Consider the following 23,887-nt stretch of genomic DNA (forward strand, 5'->3'; position numbering starts at 1 on the left):
TCCTACTTCATATGCTTCTTTCTGAAGATTTTTCTATCCTGTGCATTACAAAGAAAAGTTATGGTGGCCTTTTTTGCATTATTATTATTAACCTCACACACACACTTTTAATAAGTGACAGAAAATAGAAAAGAAAATCTTAACAAATTATGTCCAAAACTGTTTCTGTCTGTGAACCTTATATTTGTTTCCTTTCTGTCAGGAGGTAAGTAACATGCCTCATCAAAGGTTCTCTAAGGAACATGGTTGGTCATTGTGTTGATCAGAACTTTTAATACCTTCAAAGTTATTTTTCTTTATGGTGTTTTGTCCTTTTATAAATTATTCTCCTGGTTCTACTCATTTCTTTCTTTATCTAAAATCAACACTTTCATTATTTCTTAATATATTGCAATGTATTTCTATGATTCAACAGTTTAAATGGCTATGACCTCCCAATTTAGAATCAAATTCTTTGTTTTTCTTTTTCCTATCTTCTAATCCCTCTAAGATAGCAAGAAGTTTGTTTTTGTTTGTCACTATTGCTTCCTCAGTATTATCTTCTCCCCTCTCATTCCCTAACTTTATCTCTTGTCTTCCTGTGAGCTTGATCAATTTCTACAACAAACTAAGATGTGTTTCTTTGTCCTTTTCTGATAAGGACAAATCTGATGCCCATTCTCCCCAGGCTTTCTTTTACATTTGTATATCCTTCTCATATACCCCAATTTTGAGAAGTAGCAAATTCTATAACTTGCTTTATCCTTCCTACCTTTCCTTCCTAATTATATTCTTTTTATTCTTTCTTTTCTTAATACTCTCAGAATAGAAGCAATCCACCAAAGGACCTCTGTTCTTATTAAACTCTCTGAAGACATTAAGGTTCTAAAGGGACACTTGTTTCTTCTTCCCCCTTTCAAATGTTAGTACATACAGCTCCTTTCACATGCTCAAAAACATTTACCTTTTTAGGATTCTCTGCACTGTTGTGTTTGTATTTCCAAGTTCCAACTCAGCTCTGGTCTTTTCATCAAAAATGCTTGAAAGTTCTTCCATTAAAGATCCACTTTTCTCTTATAGGAATATATTCAACTTTTCAAAATAAATTATTCTTGGTTGTAAGCCTATTTTTGGAATATCCAAGATCTCTCATTTTTTGTAAAAACTACCTGATTTGGGGACATCATGAAGCTATCCTCTTGGTACTTAAGCTCCTTCTTTCTAGATTCCCATAGTATTTTTTCTTTGGTGTGGAAGCTCTGGCTTTTGACTATGGCTCTGGGACTTTTCCTTTTAAGCTTCCTTTCAAAAAATGATCAGTGAATGCTTTTTATCTTAACTTTGCCCTCTAGTTCTAATAGATATGGACAGTTTTTCTTAGTGATTTCTTGAAATAGAATGTCCTGGTTTTTTTCTCTTTTTAAAATCATAGTTTCTAGGGAGTCCAGTGATTTTTAAAATTATCTCAGCTTGACCTGTTTTTCAAGTCAATTGTTTTTGATGTCATGTATCTTATATTTTCTTCTATTTTTTCCCCACAAGTACATGAAAAGAACCCAAACGTAGCAAGGTAGAATGGTTGATAGAATGTTGGACTTGGAGTCTGCATGACCTATCTGTATTAAATTTAACCTCAAATATTTGCTAGCTGTGTGATCCTGAGCAAGTTCCTTAACCTTTATCTGCCTCAGTCTTTTCATCTGTAAAATGCAGATAAAAATAGTGTCTCCCTCCCAGAGTTTTCAAAGAATCAAATGAGATAATATTTATATTTTGCAAACCTTAAAGTGACATATAAATGTTAGTTATAATTATTATTATTGTTGTCATCAATTATTATCATTATTATTATTTTTAAAAAATGTGTCAAAGTCAGGGTCTAATTGGGCCCTCCTGATACTAAGCACCAGTTTTACCATATCTCGCTGCTTCTCATATGACAAGAGAAAGTAGGTGATTAAATAGCTAAATTAATTCAGAAAATGAGGCCATTGTTATTATGAGAGATTCAGCTGGGAGAAAACTCCTTAAGAGTAGGTAAAATTTGAGCTGAGCACTGAAACATAAATATTGAATTTGGATTTTCTTAAGGATAGTCTCATTTTCTCTTCAATCCCCATTATTTTTCAACAACTCATGGATTAGTGATAATAATGACAATGCTTTAAGGTTTATAAAATGTTTCAGATACATTATATCATTTAACCTTACAACCAGTAAATTAGTTATTATGATTATTATTATCATCATTTTACAAATGAGATACAAATCAGAAAGATTAGGTGACTTGCCCATAGTCATACTGCTATATAAATATTTAAAGTCAGAATTTCAACCCAATTCTCTCCTGACTCAGAAGTCATCCTTTCAAATATACCATACAATCTTCTGGATTCATAAAAGTTGGCAATTGGAGGGGACCTTAAAGATCATCAACCAACTCTTTCATTTTTAGAAGGCTGGAGAGTCAATGGGGCTAAGTGGCATACTTAGGGTCACACAGCTAGGAAGTGTCAAGTATCTGAGGCTGGATTTGAATTCAAGTCCTCCTGACTTTATCCACTGTGCCACTAGCTGCCTTCTGTTTATTTTAAAGATGAAAATTTTAGGCCCAGGAAGTCAAAAGCCCATTAATTCATAAATTTTTTTCCTGTCTTTTTAGTTTTTCATATATTTTTTCTTGGGCTTTCTTCAAATTTTCTGCATCATTCTTGGAATGTACTGTGGACCCAGTATAGCTAGAAGACAGATTTGTGATAGGAACTAAAAACAGGAATACAGGAACTGTCCTGTATTCTACAGATCATGGGACCAAATTGGGACCTTATAGGAACTATGTTCTCTACTTTGTGGTTATGCGTCTCTAGATCAATGATATTTCCTAAGAATTTCTTAATATATACCAATAAAACTATGATTTATATAGCACCCTCAGGGAATCAAGATTTTAGATAAAACAGACAGGGCCATCTGAAAAATTCACATGGGCTGTTGAGCAGCTCAGTTCCATGTAGGTAGCGGAGACCTAGACTCAGGAAGACTGAATTTTTAATTACTTGCTGTGTGCCTTTGTTTCCTCACCTGTAAAATGTGCAGGAAGAAGAAATGGCAAAACATTCCAGCATCTCTGCCAAAATCCTTAAAACTCCCAAACCAAAAACCAAAACCAAAAAAACCCAAACCTAAATCAAAAATTACTGAACACCACATTCTCTATTTGATCTTGGACCAGTCACTTAATTTTTCTATTAGAAGCTGGCCTAATGCCTGTACTCTTTTAGTTCAGGTAAAATTTGAGGATGAAATGAGTCACCTGTAAGTCACTGAACATTCAACAAAAAGGATCTCTATCACTGCAAGAATACACAACAAGGTTACAGTATCTTCAGTAATGATTGGCCCAAATGTTTCTCTTCCTTAGAGAAATGTATATGGTTAGCAGATTATTAAGCAAAACTTACTCAACATGGGTACCCAATAAGTCTGAGAAGCCTAGAAGTCAAGTGACTGAGATTTTTTTATTATTATAGCTTTTTATTTACAAGATATATGCATGGGTAATTTTTCAGCATTGACAACTGCAAAACCTTTTGTTCCAACTTTTCTCCTCCTTCTCCCCACCCCTTCCTTCAGATGGCAGGTTGACCAATACATGTTAAATATGTTAAAGTATAAGTTAAATACAAAATATGTATACATGTCTATATAGTTATTTTGTTGTACAAAAAGAATCAGACTTTGAAATAGTGTACTATTAGCCTGTGAAGGAAATCAAAATTGCAGGAGGACAAAAATATAGGGATTGGGAATTCTATGTAGTGGTTCATAGTCATCTCCCAGAGTTCTTTCGCTGGGTGTAGCTGGTTCAGTTCATTACTGCTCTATGGAACTGATTTGGTTCATCTCATTGTTGAAGAGGGCCATGTCCATCAGGATTGATCATCATATAGTCTTGTTGTTGAAGTATATAATGATTTCCTGGTTCTGCTCATTTCACTCAGCATCAGTTCATGTAAGTCTCTCCAAGCCTCTCTTTATTCATCCTGCTGGTCATTTCTTACAGAACAATAATATTCCATAACATTCATATACCACAATTTATTCAGCCATTCTCCAACTGATGGGCATCCATTCAGTTTCCAGTTTCTAGCCACTACAAAAAGGGCTGCCACAAACATTTTGGCACATACTGGTCCCTTTCCCTTCTTTATAATCTCTTTGGGATATAAACCCAGGAGTAACACTGCTGGATCAAAGGGTATGCACAGTTTGATAACTTTTTGAGCATAGTTCCAAATTGCTCTCCAGAATGGCTGGATGTATTCACAATTTCATGAACAATGTATTAGTGTACCTGTTTTCCCACATCCTCTCCAACATTCATCATTATCTCTTCCTGTCATCCCAGCCAATCTGAGAGGTGTGTAGTGGTATCTCAGAATTGTCTTAATTTGCATTTCTCTGATCAATAGTGATTTAGAGCACCTTTTCATATGGCTAGAAATAGTTTCAATTTTTTCGTCTGAGAATTGTCTATTCATATCCTTGACTTTTTATAAATTAGAGTCAATTCTCTATATATTTTAGAAATGAGGCCTTTATCAGAACTTTTGACTTTAAAAATGTTTTCCAGTTTATTGCTTCCCTTCTTATCTTATCTATATTAGTTTTGTTTGTACAAAAACTTTTCAATTTGATATAATCAAAATTTTGTTTTCTGACCAATAATGATCTCTAGTTCTTCTTTGGTCATAAATTCCTTCCTCTTCCACAGATGACTGAGATTTTTTAACATTTGGGTGACTAGGAAGCTGTGTCAAAGAAAGAATGAGTCAATCAGGTTCTAGAGGTACATTTTATTTCTATTTAAAGAAAGCTAATCTTTGTCAGAGGGGGTAGGAGAAAATATGAATCTAATTATGGACCTAATCCATATTATGGGGCAATGCTAAGTGGATATTAACCCTATCATACTATATGTGCCTCAGTTTACATGGCTGCATAATGAAGATTATAACATCTACCTACCAGAGTTATTGTAAGACTAAAATGAAATAAATCTTAAAATTCCATGTAAACAGGTAGATATTAATAGGATCATCAACTTAGAGATGAAAAGGCTAATTAAAAGATTAAGTGATTGTTGGGATTGCCTGATTTTGAAATCAGGTCTGCTAGTTTCCAAGTCCAGTATTAATCCAGTACAAGAAGTGCCAAACACCATGACCCACAATACTCCTTGAGTTGAGCAGAGCAAGATTAAAATATAATGGCATTGAAGAGTGTAGCTAAGGGTCAGATAGGAGGATCTGACTTCAGATCCAGGCTCAGACACTTAATAAGCTGTATCACCCTAGGTAAGTCACTTATCTCTGCCTGCCTCCCCCAAAAGTTTTGGGTATAAATATATATGTATTTGATACATATTACATATATATATATATATATATTATACACATATATACATATGTAAGACGTATAAATATATATATATATATACATGATTGGGAAATATTTAACATAAATAAAAAACACAATAAGATATGGATAATATTCATTTCAAAACTAAGTCAATATATAACCTATAGGAGACCTTTTGTATAGATTAGTTGCCCCTGTTTCTATTTGAGTTAGTTCTATTTGAGTTCTACTGTATTTTGCTCTTTCCCTCTAAAAATCCAACAAATCTTGATTTAAAGAAAATCAGAAAACGATGATTCATTTATAATTATTCATGTAATAAGAGACTGTCCAACAAGAGTTCTGCTTGATACATTACCCATGTGAACTTGGCCCAGATCTTTACAAGTATTCTGTTACTGTTTACTGCTTGTTAACCACATTTAAGATGCAGTTTTTTGATTGGTTTCTGAAAAAAACTGGTTATGCATTCAAAAGGTAACTGACTGGCCAAAGTAAAACGTTCTCTCTCTGTCTCCTCTCTGACCCTTCCTTCTTCCCCCCACCCCCTCCATTTTTGTCTCTAAAGTCTCAAGCTAATGTGGAAATAAGGTTACATTCATAGTTGCAAAATTATCTACAATTTTATGCAAAGCACTTACTCAAAAAATATTTTGGGATGATCAAAATTATGAGGAGTAAAAAACTTTCTGAGAGGTTCAATGACTTATCTATGACCACATAGTTTCTAATTATCTGAGATGAGATTCAAAATCAGATTTTCTGACTCCAGATCAAGAACTATATCTATTATACCATCCTTTTTGTCAGCAAAGTTAATATAATTTTTTTAAAAAGTCTTAGCAACTTTTTGTCGGGGAAGGCATGCTATTTTCATTTTCACTTCTTTAACTGTATAAAGAAAATGTTAGAATCCCTTTCAAATTCTGTTTCTGTCTACCAAGTTCTTGCAGTGCTTTTCCTCTTTCTACAAGATCAGACATAAAAGATTGGAGGGAGAAGGGGAGGTAAAGGAATAAAGAGGGAGGAGTGACTGTGGGGGATGGAGAAATGCTTGCAGTAGCAGTTAATCGATATCTGCTGACTACATTGAGTGGCTATCAGTTATGCACATTTAGTAATGGCTTAAAATGAACTTGCCTGGAGGAAACACACTTATGGCTTAGAATAAAATGTTGATGTAAAGATTTATTCAAGGTCAGAGAGGTAGAAATACTTGAATGGTGAATTAGCTCTAGCTCAGAGGTTCTTTGCTTCAATACCTAGAGGAAAATGAGCTCCTTACTCATTCTTTCCTATTGATCTCAGCCCTCTTCTTTAGTGTATGAATAAATGCATGATATAAAACTACACACACAAACTACCAAAAAAAACCAAAAACATGTCACTGACTTGTGCTCATGTTCTGAATACACTGATCTGTAAAGCCTGAATCAGGCAAGGAACTCCACACCCAAAGAAGTGGCTGAAGCCCAGGATGACACAATCTAGAGCATTTTACTACAATTGTCAAATTGCCAATTAAAAGAAGAAAGAAATTGCTTAAAGGCCCTTTGTTTCATAATAATGTTTTATTCAGAAGGAAAGAAAAAAGTCAGTTTGTCACAAAAGGCAATTCTTACCACTTTCCTTCTTAACCCCCTAACCAAATAAATTCCTTACTCTTATTACCCCGACTCCCCCAAACCACCCTCAAAAAAATTGGCTACCAAGTTATTCCACCAGTAGCCATTTAGCTTGTTGGTCTTATAGAAGTTTCATTTCTCTCTCCAGAACAGCTGGAAATAGGAACTGAATCCAAAGCCTCCTCAGTAGGTGGGGACAATGTTAGAGTGCAGTTAATCATTATTTTGTTTAAAGTTTTGGGGGTTGAAGTGAACATTAAACAAGGTTACCACCGTTGCTTATCAAAGAACTGAAGTGAAAAACAAACACTTCTGTCTCTAAATTAATTTTTTAGAGTTCAGATTCATGATCACTGATGATAATATTTTTGGCTATTTTACTCACTCCAACAGAAGGCTGGAAAACATTAGAAAAACAAGTGGACCTTATGACTTGGATTAAGCTCTTTTTTTTTTTTTTTAAACATTCTTCCATGTCTTACTAATAATATTCAGGACTTGCCCCTATGTTCAGGCACTACAGATGTTCTAAAAAAAATAATAATAAACACAAAACAAAGAGTTCTTTACTGTTACTAATTCTATTTAAGAGCCCTGTTATTCTTAGGCTATTCTTCAGTTAATACATTAAGCATTCCACTCTCAAGATCTACCTTTGTGATCATGGGCAAATCACTTAACTTCTAGCAGCCTTGGAATCCTCATTTATAAAATAAAATAATTGGGCTAGAAGGCCTCTGAAATGGCTCTTTGTCAACTAAAAATAAATGACCAAATAGTCTCAGAGGTTATGCAACCACTGTTAACTCTGAAAAATATCAAAGAGTTCACAGAGGTAAAACCCCAACTGTTTGTTAACTCTGAAAAATAACATGATTAAATTAAAATAAAATAGAACCAAACAGCTAACAGTGGTTATAAGCAAAAAGCTTTCTTTATTTCATAACAGGAGGGAAAGTAGATATGTAAAGTCAGGTCTCCTCCAGGAAGATGCTCACTACAGCAAGACCAAGCTTTGATACATACACCAGTGGTAAGACAAAGAAATACAGTGAGCTTTTAGCTGTGGCTAAATGAAGTAAGTTTGATTAATACATACCAGGGCTTCATGACCAGAATGTGGTTCCTACAGGTACTTGTCCAAACTCGGTGGCCCCCTAGGACTGGTATAAAAAAAAGTGTGGGATTTTACTGCAACAGATTTCATCCAGAGAGTAAGGACAACAAATTGTTCTTATGCCAAATTCAGAGCACAGCTTGCTTGTTGGGCCTTAGTTATGGAAAACAGGATCTCCTAATAGTAAAACAGAAGAATGAAAAGAGAAAGGTTGTTTTTTTGGAATAGGAATTTGTACATCTTCTAGTTCTATAACTATAATGAAGTCCTGTGATACTATTGTCTTGCCTCCATATCTCTGCCTCTTCATGAGCTAGCTGTTATATCTAAAGAACTTTAAGTTAGGGGCAGCTAAGTGGTTCAGTGGATAGGGCACCAGCCCTGGAGGCAGGAGGACCTGAGTTCAAATTTGTCCTCAGACATTTAACACTTCCTGGCTGTGCCACCCTGGGCAAGTAACTTAACCTCTATTGCCTCAGCAAAGACAAACAAACAAAAAAAAACTATGAGGTAAATAGTGAAGAGGAGAAAAAACAAAAACATTAATAGGTAAGACCATGTTTTCTTATCCTTTATGGGGGGTACTCAGGCTAATCATCTCTTCATTTTTCAAAAACTAAAATCTAGATTCTTTGATCATGGTCAAGAAAATTCTCTGTCTTAGAAGATCATTTCAGCCCTGGAATTCATATTCTTTAGACCCTGTGACCTCTCTTTCTGATTCAATGGATCCCATCAGAACTTCTATGTAAGGAGAGTACTTAAACTGACCATCTCTTCATTTTTCACCAGACTATAATTTATACTCTCCATCCATCATACCTCCATCTTTTTTAATCTCCATTTTGCAAATGAAGAAATTGAGGCTCTATAAATTTAAGTGCTTTTGACACTTGGATATGTCAAAGGTGTCAAGTTAACGCAAATTTTAGGACCCTCAAACTAAAGCTTTAGACTTGGAAAAACTTTATAATATATTCCAAATAAAATATTCACATATTTTGATATTTAGTGACTTTGATGCAATGGTAGGCATAGGCTAGGATAGCAAAAAAATTATGATAGAAAACTTGGTTTCTTAGTAAGGAATGAAAGAGTCAATGAAATCTCAAATCTAAATACCATGGATACTTTGATTGAAAAAAGAATTGGAAGTTGAACATGGTGAACACCAAATAGCTTCATGAAAATAAAACTAATTATATTTTAACAGACAGGAAATGACTCATTACTGATGTTAGAGTCATTCCTGAATCTATTGTCTGAATAGTCAGACCACTGACTTATTAAGAAAGAATAAAAATGAGGAAAGATATAGTATGCAATTAAAATGTCAACTGCATCTCTCTTTCTCTTTTTTTTAACTAGATCTCTTTAAGCAAGTTGCTGATTCAAAAAAAAAAAAAGGAAAATATATTCAGAAAGGACATGAATACCAATTCTAATATATAGAAGTTTGACAGATATAAATTGTCATAACAAAGAGACCAAAACAGACTAAAATTTCAGTTAGTAGATCCTTCATCTACTAGTCAAGGGCAGAGGTGTGGAAGCCAAGGGTAACATTAGCTAGAAAATAGATTGTTTTTACAAAATCTTATAAAAAGTGTTGGAAGATTATGAATAGCATTTCTTTATAATATAGCAAGAGCAGTAAAACAAAAGCAACTCTGAAGAAAGCAAAGTACATCTAACTAAAGGCATCCTGAGAACATTTAAAGATTAAACTGGAAGGAGAATAAAAAACAAATAATAGATAGATTTGCAAAAATTTTTATAACTCACTTTTTTTGCTGTCAAAGGCAGCAGAGCTAGTATATTTGGATAAGAATAAAATAGCTAACACATAGTATTTTGAAATTTAGAAAATGTTTTTTGTACATGATCTCATTTGAGTCTCATAAAACAATATTTTATATCAATTTTCATCAGTATTTCATACTATTATTCCCAATTTACAGATAAGAGAACTGTATCAGAGGCAGAATTTAAGTTATAATCTTCCTTGATTCAAAATAAAGTACTCTGTTCACTATTCCATATTACCTAACATTTCACCCCTGTAATGAAGTAAATAAAAATGGGCAAAGGTGCTGGATTAGACCAATTATTTGCAGAAGGTACCTATGTTGTAGGTGATATAATTTGGAAAGCATTGAGAAACTAATTCTTAAGGGAGCTGAGAAAGAAATGGATACTAAAGGCTTGGGCAAAAATCTTGGACCTTATCACATAGCTTTTCCCAAAGAAAACCAAAAAAATAGCAATAGCAAAGTACCATTTTATTTGCCTACTTTCTTATCTACATAAAGGTTTTATGAGAATAATCTGTAAGCATGGTGATATTATATCACAGTCATTTTTAGAATTGCAAAATTGACTGAAAATGTAGAGAACCCCAAAATTCACTGTATTTTGTTTGTTGTTAACAAAAAAGCTTTTGATTCAGCAAAGAAAAATTTTCTTAAATCCTCCAAAAAGTTGATTTCTACGAGACCTGAAATATATAATGCCTAAAATAACCTTGTCCAATGATTCTTTAGTCATTAATATAAAAGGATATGTAAAATAGGGAAATATATGATCTCTAAACATGTTTGCCTCTTTCATAGGGAAATATTCAAATCAAAGAAGGGTCTTTTATGGATGTCAAGATTCATTAGATGTTCTTTGAGAATGATGTGCTGATTATATCATCATGATGTCACAGAGTGTCTTAAAAGAAGATTATTTTTTTTTTTGTAGTAGTTCTTTTTGAAAAAAAATTCATTTTTATTTTCATAGTACACAAAAAGATAGTTTTCAACCTTTACCTAATTTTTTCTTCCTCTTTTCCCCCATCCCCGCCCCTAGACATCAAGCAATCTAATATATGTTAAACTTATGCAATTTTTTTTTTTTTATAGTAACTTTTTATTGACAGAATCCATGCCTGGGTAATTTTTTTTTTTTTTTTTTTTACAACATTATCCCTTGCACTCACTTCTGTTCCGATTTTTCCCTCCCCACCCTCCACCCCCTCTCCTAGATGGCAAAGCAGTCCCTATATTTGAATATTCCAGTATATCCTAGATACAATGTATTGTGCAGATCCAAACAGTTTTCTTGTTGCACAGGGAAATGGATTCAGAGGTAGAAGCAACCCAGGAAGAAAAACAAAATGCAAAAGTTTACATTCATTTCCCAGTGTTTTTTTTTTTCTTTGGGTGTGCTGCTTCTGTCCATCTGATCAATTGAAACTGAATTATCCTTTGTCAAAGAAATCCTTTCCATCAAATTGCATCTTCATACGTATGTTGTTTTAATATAATGATCTCTTGGTTCCTTATTTATAGCATCAGTTCATGTAATTCTCCAAGCTTCTCTTATTCTCTTGCTTCATTTCTTAAGAACAATAATATTCCAAACATTCATATACCCAAATTTACCCAACCATTCTCAATTGATGGGCAGCCACCAGTTTCCAGCTTCAGCCACTACAAACAGGGCTGCCAAAACATTTTGGCACATGGTCCTTTTCCTTCTTTAGTATCCCTTGGGGTATAAGCCCAAAGAAACACTTCTGGGTCAAAGGGTACAGTTTGATAACTTTTGGCCCATAATTCCATATTGCTCTCCAGAATGGTTGGATTGTTCCAGCTCCCCAAAATGTATCAGTGTCCCAGTTTTCCCCTCCCTCCAACACTCATCATTATTTTTTCCTGTCATCTTAGCCAATCTGACAGGTGTGTAGTGGTATCTCAGAGTTGTCTTAATTTTCATTTCTCTGATTAATAATGATTTGGAACACTATAAGAAGATTATCAATAGACATAGGTAGAGTGCTAAAACTCTTGAGTCTATGCAGCTGAGGTCAGGAGAGCTGAGCACTTGAGGCTAACTACTGACTGGACAATACTCTATGGGCATATGCTTGGAAAATGGCCCTTCCCAGTATCCTGTGCTGGCTGGATGATTGTTGTATACAGAGAATTGTAGGAGGGACTAGGGGATGGAATAAGACTAGCCAGAGTCACTTTGGTGGTGGATGAGGAAGAAAGGTTTGGGAATTCTTCCATTCCTTCCACTTCTACCCCTAAAGACCAAGAATAAAGACTAAGTACTTTTGTTATCCTGACTGGCTGATTTAAGGTATCCTGGGTATAAGCTATACAGCCATATAGATCAAACTAATGCTAATTGTCCAGACCACATTTTAGAGGTGGAGAGACAATTGTAGTGTTCACCCAATATTATATGTATGTATATGTATATATATGTATATATCTTGGACAGATACTACAAATGGACAATGGGCTAGATTTACAATTGAACAGCAAGATGAGTATTGGAGTACAGAAAGATAATTTTATGGAAAAAAATTATGAAAATTTACATAGCACATTTTAATGTATGAAAACTCTAATTTGTATAATGTTCCCAAAGGACACATCTCTTTATACTAATTTGAAGAGATTGTTTACTTTCCACTATCTTTTCTTTATTAGTGGCAATGATCAGGTTCCTTTCAATCAGGTAAGACAGTAATTTAAATCCCTGAAAAGAGGGAGTGTTATTTGAGCTAAAATTTTGTTTAATTTTATTTTAGAGCACAGGGAAATTTTAGGGTTCATATGGGTAATATAAATACACATATTATGTAAATGAGAAATCCCTTTTTAAAATATCCCAAGCATATACTGTGCACAGCCATAAAATTTACATATATTACTACATTAATTACATGTGGAGTTAGAAAATGAGCTTTAACTCTCCTAACTACTTGAATAAGGGCAAGTTACTTTATATCTCTGGCTTTGGTAATATGTGCGTGATATTGGGCAAATTAGTTAACTGCTCTGCATCTTGGTTTCTTCATTTTAATGATATTGGTGTTAAGATACCTCTAGTTCTAAAATTCTGACTGATTAGAAAGACTGTCAAAATCACAGAATCTCACTCAGAGTTGAAATGGATCTCAAAGATTGTCTAGTTCTCAGCTTCTTAAATCCCATATGGGAAGTAACTGAAGTTGAGGTCATGAAATTATGATTTAAAGTCAGTAAATGTTTGATTTGAATACCTATTTTATATACTTGGGTTCCTATAAAATTTTTTGAATAAAAAGGGGTTGCAGATGTAAAAAGTTTAATAAGGCTTGCTCTAGTTCACCTTTGCCTCAATAAAAAAACCTCCTCAACAAAATATTTCACAATATACCTAACAAGGGATTATCTATTCTCCACTAAACAATTTCTAGTGATAGAGAGCACATTACTATCTGAGACAATTCATTTCACACTATAAGAATTCTTATGGTTAGAAAACTTACAGTAAGGTAAAATCTCTTGCTGTCTTTTCTATTCATTTTGACCACTGGAGCCAAAACAAAACAAGACAATTCTCTTCCACACCACACCCCTTTCCCATTAAAGGTTGTGTCCCTAGATCTTTAAACTTCCCCTTGTGAAAAATGCTCTTAGATTTTATCATCATTTTTCTACTTTGTCAAATCTTTAAATACAATGTCCAGAAATGAACAGAACACTCTATATGTGGTCTGAAAAGAGAAGAGTACAGTGGGAATTTCATGTTTCTTGTTTTGGTCACTCTTTTTCCAAGAAAACAAACTAAGATCAAGTATACTTTTTTTTTTTTTTTTTTTTGTCTACCATGTCACATTGTTGATATAATGAGTTTACTGGCCACTAACAACCCCAGGACTTTTTCACATGAGTTGTAATCTAATCATATCATCCTGATTCTATATTTGTACAGTTGATTTTTTGAGTCTGAATAGCATTTTATAGATTTGTTTATTTCAGAAAGCTTAGGAATGGTTTTTTTTCCCTGTTACTTTTTTTGGGCCATCCTGCTTACTACCAACACCTTATGAAAGTTTAGTTGGAAAAAAATTGGCACAATGAGTATGGGTTATGAAAAAATGTTCTGTCCTCTAAAGGATCCCATGGGCATTGTCCTAGATTATGAGTCAATAGATGGTAAGAATTTATTTAAAAGTGAAGGTTATATAAATTCAAAAACTTGAAGAAGAAGATACTTTTTAAAATCTAGGTTTTTTTTTTTTTTTAAGGGAAATGAGAAAGAAGTTTTCTGCTTAATATCTCTTACTTATGCAATACTTTAATATTTCTTAAGTTGCTTTACATACATTACAGATAGGAAATTCATAAAAATGGTAGTTTAAAGTAATTATTCTTTTTCTAAAAAAATCCTTTTTGTTTACTTTGAATATTATAATTAAGATTTATGCTTATTGCTATATTTTGCTATATATTTAGGTGAAAATAAATGCTATGATTTTAATGTTGTAATATTCTTTTATGGTTATTAAAATTTTTGCACTTTGTGTGAAATAAAGACTTAAATTTTTTAAAATGTGTTTCCAAATAGTGAAAACAAAATAGCTTTTGGTGGTTTAACAAAGTGATTTTAAAATTGAATTTTCTCTTTACATTTTTAAAAAGTTGGGCACAATTATTATAACTATGAGAGAAAGCTGCATCTTTGTTAATAGTAGTTTTGTTGTTTCCTTTACCAGGAAATGCACAGGTGGGCAAAGGGCAAAAGGTGCTATAAAGGACTTGATAGATGTATGTTTTATGCAGAGAACATGCTATTAGAAAATTAGATACAAAACATATTTATACATGTTTAAAATGCAATTTTTACTAATATATTATATACTTAAAAAATTTATTATCCTCATGTTCTGATATTCTAGAATTGAAGATCGTCCCTAATACTTGGGCTAAACTCTGTCATTTAGTTAATGATTTATAAATACATAAGTGCATGATATGGGGGAGAGGAAGAAGAGAGAAAAGCCTGCTTCTATAACAATGTTGAATGAGAATAATCAATTGCATTAATCCATCTTTGTATTTGGATTTGATTTATGTGGATATGTGTCTAAATGTGGGTCTCAATGAATGGGAATGAGCTGGATGGCTTGGACTATCTGTCCTTTTCTACCTACCCGAAAATATTTCTTCTCTGACTGAAGGAAGAATGGAAGAAGAAAGAAAAATAACTACTTACTTACACTGTTCCCATACCCCATATGAAGTCACTGAGGCAACATTTAGAAACTTTATTCTTTTAATTGATTATTCAAGTTATAATGCAATTTGAAGCTGCTATTAATAAGACTATATAGTTGGGGGAAAATGTTCCAAAGTAATATTGGATACAGAATTGCAAATTAAAATAATTCTGAGGTACCACATATCTATCAGATTGGCTACTATGACTGAAAAGAGAAATGATAAATGTTGGAGAAGATGGGGCAAAGTTGGAACATTACTGCATTGTTGGTGGAATTGTGAACTAATCCAACCATTCTGGACAACAATTTGGAATTATGCCCAAAGGAATATAAAATTGTGCATACTCTTTGATCTAGCAATACCACCACTAGGTCTGTTCTCCAAAGAGGATGCCCATTAGTTGAGGAATGGCTGAAAAAGTGGATGTATGAATATAATAAATGTATTGCAATACTATATTTGAATGAATGGAATGGAAAAAATGATGAGCAGGTAGATTTCAGAAAAACCTAGAAAGACTTACATGAACTGATGCTGAATAAAGTGAGCAGAACCCAGGAAAATACTGTGCACAGCAAAAGCAACATTGTGCGATGATCAACTCTTCTCAGTAATACAGTAATCCAAAGACAATTCCAAAAGACTTATAATGAAAAATACTATCCACATCCAGAAAAAAGAACTGTGGAATCTAAATCCAGTTTAAAACATTCTATTTTTACTTTTTAATTTTTTATAGTTTTTTTTCCTTTTATTCTGATTCTTCTTTCATAACATGAGTCATATGGAAATGTTTAATATGACTTGTACATGTATAATCTATATCAGATTGTTTTCTGTCTTGGGGGGGGAAAGAAAAAGGAGGAAGGAAGAAAGAAAAATTTGGAACTCAAAATCTTATAAAAATGAATGTTAGAATACTATCTTTAAGACATATACTATTATTATTAAGGGGGGGGAAAAGGTCATTTTCTATGAATTACCTGCCTATACATGTGTGAAAAGAGGATAGTCACATCCAATGAGGAAGAAGGGAGCTTTTCCTCAGTGAAAGCGGAGAAAGGGTCACCAAGTCAATGAGAGAGATTACTTACATACATATACATACATAGTTTTATAAGGTGTTCAGGGAGGTTAGTACCTGTGGTGTGAGGGCTTGCTGAATATTTTTCAGGACTGCTTTGGTGTCTACCTGTCACCTAACTCTCAACTGTGGCTCGAAAAAGCTGTAGCAAGCACCAGAGCCACACTTCAGTAAATCATTTCAGCAGACAAGCTAACCCAAGTTGAGGGTAACCAAGAACTTTTAATCTGCTGGTTAGTTAGGGGAATGCATATGAAGCATATGAACACTTCCCCTGGCAGAAAAAGCTTATGGAAACAATTTTGTTCCAATGGCCATGAAGGTGGCTGAAGTAGGTGAGGTGGACAGTTTAGAATTTGGCCAGACATTGAAGACACCAAACTCATTAACCTCTGCAATCTGGGGAATATGCACACAGACACACAGATACAGACACAGACACACCACACACACACCTGTTTAGGCTAATGTTTTACATTTTCTAGAATAAGATTATTATATCATAGGATCTTTAAGTTATTGCTAGGCTTTCATTGTGTTTAGATTTTATAGTAATAATACAGGGGTTTTTGATATTTTGGGGTCACAAATTCTTTTGACAGCTATTTGGTGTCTAAATTCATAATTGAAGAAAATATTACATTTCAGTTAGAAGTTAGTGAAAACAAGATGTAATTTTCTTTTTTCTGATCCAAGTTATGGACTCCTTAGAATTTGTTCATGCACCCCAAGTTAAGAATCCCTAGCATAAAGAAAGTTTTGATTCCATGTCACTTAGCTAATTAAAAGGAGAAACGGAACTATAATACATATTTTCTGCCTCCCAGTTCAGTGTTCTGTCACAACACAATGATCCTTTATTTAAGAAATTGGGTGATTTGTTTTGGACTTAGTGGACAAGGATAAGTATCAGTGTGTTATGTAAAATATTCACAGTTATGTCACTGGTCTGTGGATAATGATAAGTAAAGAATGTCAGGTAGTAGAGAAGTCTTATTATGATAAATAAAGAATGTTTGGTAGTTCAGAGGAGAACATTAAATGTGTGGCTCAGTGGAATTAACACTATAATCCCATTTTTTTTTCTTCACCCACAAACCCAGATCTACCTTCACAGTTGCCTCTTGCAGAATTAGAGCTACTAATATCTTAGCTCTATTTCTTTCCTTTCTCACCCCACATCAGCAGGGCATTGCTTTTTTGCTTGGGTTTTTATTCCATTTTTCTTCCTGCATGCAAAGATCACCCAACCATCAACAGGCTTTTCTTTTTAAAGAATTTATTATAATGAAATAAAAGGAAAACATGCCTGGGGCTAAAATGAAAAAAAAGGGAGGGGAATTATGATGTTAAAAGAAATCTGTCCATTAATAGTTGTCCTACTGGCAAGTATATTGGAAATTAGTTTTTAGTGTATCTTTGTTCTGCTTTCCCTCTTGCCAGACTTTCCCATCTTTCAGATCTTTCTGAATTCTTTCCCACAGATTCACTTCCCCCTCCCACTCTCCCTCTCTTAATTTCAGCTTTGTGGAGCTTGATAGAAGGATAAAATGGGAATAATAATATAAACTTCACAAAGTTGTTCAGGAGATGAAATGAAATCATGGAAAACAGTAATAAATATATTATATTAAACATCCTCCTGAATTAGTTAGGGGAGTCATAGTTCATAGGTGTATAGCTAGAAGAGAACTCTGAGTTCATATAGTCCAAAGCTTCCATTTTCTAGGTAAGGAAATTGAGGATAAGAGAAGTGAAGAAATTTATCCATGGTTGTATGATAGGAGTAAATATCAGAGCTCATAGTTTGAACTCAGGTCCTTAAATTGGGGTAACACTAAAGCAACTAGAATAAAGACTTTTTGAAATCAAGGAACTTAAAATAAGAAAACATATTTGCTCATTTTTCTCCTATTTCAGTGATTTAATTTGAGGGCAAATGCCTTTCCAAATGAATAATGATGTGGTAAACCAGTATCTTCACTGAGTCAATTAGGTAGCACAGTGGATGAAGTGTTAGTCCTATAGTCAGGAGGACGTGAGTTCAAATATGTCCTCAGACACTAGCTGTGTGACCTGTTTGCCTCAGTTTTCTCATCTGTAAAATGAATTGGATAAGGGACTGACAGACCACTCCAGTATCTTAGCCAAGGAAATCCCATCACGGGGTTCATGTACACAACTGAATGGTGACTGAACAACAACAAAAGAATCTGCACTAGAGAAGTGAGAAAGTAGGAAGCTCATCTACAAATTTATGTGTTCTACAAAGATTCATTAGAAGGTATCATTTACAACCAAGTGGAGATAGGAGTGGAATGATTGATTGATTCAGGATTCCAAATTTCATCTAGTTTGGGGTGATTAATCCCATAGCATTTCCATTTTAGGACAGAAAAAAATCCCATCTCTGACATGTATTAAAGTTGCTTCTTCCATTGAGGAGATTCTGAGACTGGTGATTGGACTGGGAAAGACAGTTGTTATCTGTCACCATTGCTTCAAAATTTACTTTTTGGGTATTTTGAGTGCAATAATAGGAAGAGGCAAATTTGAGTTTAAGATTGAAATGATTTCCAACTTACTCAAGGTTAGTTATTGGGATATGGATGATCTTGTGTATGATGTCAATCTCTGTGGAGCTGTTGGAACTCAAACTGACACTTAACTATCATGTTATCAATGAGGACAGACTGGGAGCCTTTTTTAGTCTGTTTTTGTTGTGATGGGAGGAACGATATAAAATTAAGTGCTGAATCATATATTGGTATATTATGTTGCCAAATGTTTGACTTCCATTTATTAAACGTAGCTGCAAATTTCCAGAATGAGGCTAGACCCGGATTAAAATGCAACAGAATGAATACTTTTACATTTATATGTCAATTTGTGCTTAATGGTATGGTAGCCAGCCGCCTTGGATGGGGGGAGGAAGGAAGAAAAAAGGAATATTTGAAAGGAATAGCAAGTTGTGCATAGATTTTCATTTTAAAATTGTACTATTTTATGGAAATTTTTTCTATTCCATAAAGTAAAAACAAAATAAAAAATAATTTAAAAAACTAAAAAAATATAAAATAAAAATTTAATTGGGAAATTTTAACAAAATAAATAAAAATACAGCATAATGTTAAACTGTGGTTTTTCTAAATCAATATCTATTTCTATTTAGTTTTGACACCTCTGGTATTGAAGATTGTACTAGCTAGTGTGGGGAATATAAAGACTAATAGGACTCCTGTACTTAGCTTTTTGTAAGTCACAGTCAAATAGGTGAGAGGAATTATATATAAATAACAATAATATTAAATGAAACATAATGAGAACAGTGTTACAGAACCCTAACTGGCTAGGTCAAGTAAGTTTCCTGGAGGCAGTGGCACCAACTTGAATGCTAAGTAGAATATCAAAGAAACAGAAAGGAAAGGAAGTCATTACAGGCACTACTGGTCACATCCAAGGTTCACCAATTACCCAGGAAATCCAGGTCAGGGAAAGAAGGAGTAGTGGCTATGTAGGCCTCATAAACTTGGTCCCAGGGCCTTGTGAAAAACATCATACCACATCTCCCTATCATCTCTGACGATTCCCTTCAGCCCTATTCACTTCTTACATACCTACATGAGCTCAAAATAAATGGTGAGATGTGTGGAAATCAGTCAGTATTTATTAGATACCCACTATGTGCACTGTACTAAGTGCAGAGGATACAAAAAGAGCTGTCTCAAGGAGTTCACAATCTAACTAGGGAGCCAAGAGATGAATTGTCTTGTTTGTGGATCAGCAGCAGGGAGGTTCTTGTCAGTGGATGGAATACTGGAAGGGGTTAAAGTACAAGGTTAGAAAGGCAGGATTATGAATGTCTGAATAGGAGAGGATTTTGTACTTGATCCTACAGACAGAGGGGAATCATTGGAGTTTCTGTGTGTGTGTGTGTGTGTGTGTGTGTGTGTAGGGGAGGTGTTTGTGCTTTAGGAAATCACTTTGGTGGCTGAATGGAGGAAGGATTGAAGTGGGAAGAGGCTAGAGGCAGGTAGCCCCACCAACAGCCTATTGCAATAATCAAGGCAGGAGGTAAGAAGGACTTGTACCAGGGTGGTCTGTCTGTTAGTTGAGAGAAGAGAGACATTGCAAAAAGTGAAATTGATAGACAGGTAACAGTTTAGATATGTGGGAGTAAGAGGTAGGAATTGAGGATGACATCTAAATTGCAAGCCTGGGGGATTGAGGAGATGGTGTCTTTCATTATAATAAGGATATTGGGGGATAGGTTTTCCCAACATATCTGAAAGACTGTTGAAGAAATTTTGTAGGGACATATTTTGGGGAACTTGGTCAGGGGAAGAAATCAATAGGAAATAGAATTTCTTGATGCATGCCAGCAATGTCATCCTTGAAGGCTGGGGAGATCATGGTGATGGGGATAGTTTCCTAAGTGGGTTTAGTTACTTCAGGTGAGGGCCCTGGAGTTGAACAAGATATATTTGTAGCCAGGAATGGATAAGGACAGAAGAGGTTGGGGAAATGGAAATGGGAGATCAGTACTATTGACTAGATAAGGAAATATAAGTGACATTTAGATAGGTTAAGTTTATGAAAATATCTAAGGGAATGGGATAAAAAGAACTAATTCATGAAGAAAGGGAGTGAAATGGGTTTTAACATAAGAAAAATGGAACAGGGCTGGTAATAATAGGAGTAGAAAGAAGGAAAAGGTAGTTTGGATACTGCCGTATTCAACAATTCATATTGAAAATGATTAACAGTTAGTTTCATGAGCACTGGACACTGGGAAACATAGGTTATCCCTGCCCTCATGGAGCTACCATAGATTGTACAGTAGAGAATCCTATCATCTATTGGTATCAAAAGATTTGGCTATAAACCCCAAGAAAAGAAAACAAAGCATTGAAATCAAGACTCACCCTCATTCCTTTCCCTTAAATTTTCTACTACCAACCACTTTTCGCCCTTGGGCCTCAGTGTTTCCATCTGTGAAATGAAGGGATTGGGGAAACCTTTCTTTTCCAGCCCTAACAATCCCATTCATCAGAGCTATCTACTCTCACACGAACATACAGAAGTTCAAGCTTTCAAAGTGAGAGCCATGCCCAGAAGACCCTATGAACCTGGCAATGAGGACTTGACAAGTGACAACAATCAAAAGGCTGATTAAGGAAAGAGCTTCTCTACAGGATTTAGAGCTGGAAGGAATCTTGGAGACCCTCTCTCCACTCTAGTTTTACAGATGAAGAACTTGAAGTGACTTGTCCAAGGTCCTCACATAAAGTCACGGGGTGCAGGTGGGGTTAGGATGGGAAAGGGAGGAAATAACTAGAATTCGTGGTAGTGGTAAGGTTTTGGAACAGAGATAGACCCGGTATCGGGAAGTTCCAAATCCTTGGGGCACCTCAATCCTCGTGGCCCCTCCCCGTGATCTCCCGGGCCACACAGGAGGAAGGAGGAGGGGCCGAGTGCTTAGCGCCCCGCAGGGTTCAGGGTCTGGTCCGGGTCCTAGTGCAGGAGTGGGGAAAGGCAGTGGCGTGCAGGAGGTGGGTGGGGGGCTGCGCGTGCCCGCCTGTCGCGGTAGGGGAAGGGGAGGGGAGGGCGCGCGGGCGGGGTGTGAAGTGGGTCACTGGGCCGCCGCCGCCGCCCCCTGCCTGACGCACGGAGGGGCTGGGACAGCGATTGCCGGGAGTGACTGGAGCCGTCGCCGCCGCCCGCCTGGGCCCGCCCGCCCGCCTCCCTCCCTCCCTTCCCCGCGTACTTCAGTCCAGCGCTCCGCAGCCTCCCGCCACCGGAGCCGCCCAGGTGAGTGTGAGTCCCCCCGCTCGGCCCCGGCCACGGCCACGGTGTGTGCAGGCCCCAAGGCCCACTTCGGAGGGGAGGAGGAAACGCCGCCGGGGCCGGGGCCGGGGGTCGCCCCCGCGGGCTGGAAGAGAGCAGCCTCCAAGCCCCGGCCCCAGCCGCAGACAAAGCGCCGGGCAGTCTCCTCCTCGGCCCCGGAGCCCTGTGCGTCCTACCTAACGCGCCCCGTTTTCAAAAAGAGACAACCGGAAAGGAGGTTTTTTTGGGGAAAAAAGACAGTTTAAAATTTCCAATCCAAAACGGGAGTGGGGGTGGGGAAGGGGAGTAACAGGTCTGGACGTTGGCGCCCCCTCCCTCCTTTTCTCGGGTCGGGATCCAGGGCGATTTCCCTCCCACCGCAGCCCCGGGATTTTCCCTTTCCTTTGTGTTGCGGTATTCTGGACCGGCCCCGGGGCTGGGAAGCTGAGGGGGTGTTTTTACCGGGCACCCGCTCCCCCCACTTGCTGCCCGGGCCTGCATGATAGGAAGGTTCTTTAGGCTTTGGAAGAGCTACAAAAGGGAAGAAGATGGTGGTATCCAGCATGAGGAGCAGGGTTTGGGTGTGTGTGTTTTTTAAAAAGACTCATTTGAGAGCTAAAGTGAGAGATAGCTAGTTAGATGGATAGCTTTAGATATCTCAGAATACTTTGGGTATATATACATATATATATATATATATATATATATATATATATATATATACAGCATATTTCCAAAATATTTTTGTGTACATATATACTATAAATACATATCTATCTAAGTCTGTCTATAATCATATGACTATAGACAGAGATGCACATATCTCTATGTTTGTCTATATCTATGTCTATATCTAGAGAGAAATTGCAAATACCCAAATTATTTTAGGGTATTTATATATCAGCTTACATCTACATTTTTATCAGTCTATATTCACATAAAGATATATGGTGAAATTGAATATACCTAAAGTATTTTAGGATATGTATATGTCTCCTATATATTTTAGGAGATTTTTAAATTTTTCCTTCAGCTTTCTATCCTGGAGATCTATATTGGCCCTGTTTAAGACTAGCTCCGTTTAAGTCGCTATGGTATTGGTGGTTTGGTGTTCTTTTTGTTTTCTCACTACCCAATCTCCATGAGGTTGCTGTGCTTTTTTAGCTACTCTGGTTTGAATTTGACAGGTCACTCACTTTCTTAGCTTTTCTTTCTCATTAACATATTGTTAAATGGTAGCTATTAACGACTCACCTGAAAATTGACATAGCGGGATTTCATTTACATTGAGAATTTTTTTTTTAGACGAACAAGCGTTTTTTTTTTTTTTTTTCTTTTAAAGGAAAACTGCATATTAAGGAAAACTTATACCTAATTGCTATTACTACCCATTTTTGTAGAGAACAATACAAAATGAAAGCTACATATAATTGTTACCTCCTTCCCACCCCCACCTCCTACCCCTCAGTAAAATACTTCATTGTTCTGGAACCAGGAAACCTGAATACTTTTAAGTGGATAAAAGCTGGTAACTGTTTTTGCCCTGTAACTAAATACAAAAAAAAAATCCCAAATGAAGTGCCAAGCACATGGTTACACAGTTACTCAACATCACAGTATTTTTTTTTTGTGCCCAGAATACCAGGAAATAATTTTGTAGCATATGTTTATGCCATGTACATGTTTATTCAGCCAACTTTTAGACTAAAATTAACCTTAAAACAAGTACCTGTAAAAGCACAAGCAGGAAGATTAATTGTTGTGACATATTTTGAACTTAACAGCC

General features: G+C 35.6%; 1 protein-coding gene across 4 annotated transcripts in view; it reads left to right on the forward strand.

Moving 5' to 3' along the window:
* The first annotated feature begins 21,755 nt into the window (after nucleotides 1–21,755).
* Nucleotides 21,756–23,887, forward strand: part of SESTD1 (SEC14 and spectrin domain containing 1) — a 111,994-nt gene continuing 109,862 nt past the window's right edge. For all 4 annotated transcript variants that reach the window (XM_031960384.1, XM_031960383.1, XM_031960386.1 and 1 more), the window contains exon 1: nucleotides 21,756–22,086. The gene's annotated coding sequence lies outside the window, so the exon portion shown is untranslated. The remainder of the gene's footprint in view (nucleotides 22,087–23,887) is intronic.

Source organism: Sarcophilus harrisii, chromosome 3 (assembly GCF_902635505.1).
Source record: "Sarcophilus harrisii chromosome 3, mSarHar1.11, whole genome shotgun sequence".
NCBI lineage: Eukaryota > Metazoa > Chordata > Mammalia > Dasyuromorphia > Dasyuridae > Sarcophilus > Sarcophilus harrisii.